This window comes from Chenopodium album, chromosome 15 (genome assembly GCF_948465745.1).
Source record: "Chenopodium album chromosome 15, dcCheAlbu1.1, whole genome shotgun sequence".
Lineage (NCBI taxonomy): Eukaryota > Viridiplantae > Streptophyta > Magnoliopsida > Caryophyllales > Amaranthaceae > Chenopodium > Chenopodium album.
The window spans coordinates 48870162-48872721 of NC_137848.1; the positions used below are offsets into that span (position 1 = coordinate 48870162).

At 37.5% G+C, this 2560-nt stretch overlaps 1 non-coding gene across 1 annotated transcript; it reads left to right on the top strand.

The window, feature by feature from the left end:
* Window positions 1–558: 558 nt before the first annotated feature.
* LOC145583550 (small nucleolar RNA R71) lies at window positions 559–665 on the top strand. Its single transcript, XR_014100189.1, has one exon. It is a non-coding gene; the product is annotated as a small nucleolar RNA R71 (small nucleolar RNA).
* Window positions 666–2560: the final 1895 nt, after the last annotated feature.

Below are 2560 nucleotides of genomic sequence, written 5' to 3' on the forward strand. Positions count from 1 at the left end.
AGAGGTGGCCTTGCTTGGAAACCAAGTGGTGGTGCATTATAGTTGTTATTTCGAGGTGGTGGTGGAGGTGGATTTTGTTGAGCTTGGGTATTCTTGTAAGAAAAGTTTGGATGATGTTTCCAACCTTCATTATATGTGTTTGAATGTGGGTCATATGGCCTTTTGGGATTCGAAGTGTAAAATGCATTGGCTTCCTCGATCGACATCTCAATAGTGTTTTGCGGACACTCAGGTGCAATGTGACCTTGTACATTACACATTTGACAAGTTTCAGATGAGCCAGAAGAAGATCCTGCTTGAAGCTTGTCGACCTTAATTGTCAACGCCTGCACAGAACTAGTTAAAAGGGTTAGAGCATCAACATCATGCATACCTCCCTTTTTAGCATTGCGTCGTCCTCCTGGATGGTAGTTGTCATTTGCCGCCATCTTCTCAATCAACTCCTTCGCCTCAGTAGGATTCTTTGTCATGATAGAACCTCCAGACGCAGCATCAATATATATGCAAAATTTATGGGTCAAACCATTATAGAATGTCTGGATTAGCATCCACTCAGGAATACCATGGTGAGGACACTGTCTCTGTAGTCGCTTAAATCTTCTCCAAGCTTCATATAGAGACTCATCATCAGATTGATGAAAGGTAGCAAGCTCGTTCCTTAGTCTCGCAGTTTTCTCTTGCCCCAAGAATTTAACTAGAAAGGCTTTGGCAAGCTTATCCCATGTATCGAAGGAACCAATACCTTCATCTCGTAACCATTCCTTCGCCCTATCCCGTAGTGAGAAAGGAAAAAGGCGAAGTCTAATAGCATCATCAGTAACACCGTTGAGCTTCATAGTATCACATTTCTCCAAGAAACTATCAATGTGACTCACAGGGCAATCATTAGGTAAGCCCGCAAAAGAATCATTGGAGATGAACTGTATGAATTGGGGCTTCAACTCGAAACTCTGAGCAGTGACATGTGGTCTAACAACACTGGAGAGGAATCTGGTTGTTGTATCAGGAATTCCATACTATAAAAGAGATTTATTTCCTGGATCGCCCATGTCTCTTTTGTTTTGATTCTTCTTTCTTCTTCTACCTCCTCGTCCCCTAGCAGTTGCTTCGATTTCGGAATAAAGTGGTATTAGATCGTCTGACCCTGAACGTCGAGTTTGCATGCAACAAAGAACTAAAAGCAAAGAAATCAAAAACACAAGAGAAAATAGCCGAAGCAACAGATAGAGCTCAGTAAAAACGAATCACAATTAACTAAAATGAAACCGTTAGTCCCCGGCAACGGCGCCAAAATTTGATAGGCGTGTGGCGTACCTAACAAAAATAACCTAACAAGACCACTACTATGTAGACGGGCAAGTAAGGGTCGGATCCCAAGAGACTATAGTTCAACTAATTAATTAGACTCAAGTAACTACTAAGCAAGTAACCAAACAAAATTGAGGAATCTATACTAGAGCAATATTAACTAATAAGCAATGAATAATAATACTATGGAATTAATCAAGAACTAAAAACATCTAAGATTAAGTATCCCCACTATTGTGAATCAATGTAATAGAACAATCCCTTTTCCTCAATTAAATCAATAAACATTCCATAGGACAGATGCTCCCTAAAACAATACTAAGAGTTTCTTTCGATCAACTAATAGCTTCCCTAACATGCAATCATACCTATTTTCATGGAATCATACATATTAAAGACATTGAGAACGACATCCTATAAAACCTAGCAAGAACAATTAGCTATTTTCATGCATAAAAGCTCTTACTTTTAATTAGGGTTCTAAAATCAATTAAGAATCAACTTTCGTTGTAAACCTAATCACATTCAATAATACTATTTCTAGTTAATCATTGATAATAAAACCAACCCTAACAAAGAGGAAATATAAGTTAATTAAATTGGGAATTGGGAATCAAATAACACATCAATCCATAATAGGGTTCAACCTAACCCTAGATTATGAAACTACTCACACATGATAATAGAAATAAAAAGACAAATAATTAAAGAAAACATAATAACAATAATAAATTAAAGAGATTAAGGTTGAAAAAGAAATACTTGAAATTGAATTAAGATGAATGCTTCAATGGAGTTCTATGTGTTCTCTCCAAAACAACGTAGAATGAAAAAAGCTACTACCTCCGTTACATATTAGTTGCAACTTTGGAATATTTTATCTCTCACAAATATTACCCAAAGTTGCAACTAATATGTAACGGAGGTAGTATATTAAAAAAATTAGATGTTTTAAAATAGGGTTAAAACCCCTATTTATACTTTCCTAAAAATAAACATAAAATAATAAAGAAAATAAATCTCCTGCACACACGTACACGGCCGTGTGCTGATGGGTACACGACCGTGTAGCTGACCTATACTTGATCTTTAAATTTCATCATATACGTACACGGTCGTGTAGCTGAGAGGTACATGAGCGTGTAGGCGGACTTCATACGGAGATGGAATCACACGACCGTGTAGCTCGTGGTACACGACCGTGTAGCAAACACTCGAACTTGGAACCTTCGCATGACCGTGTAGTTAAAGG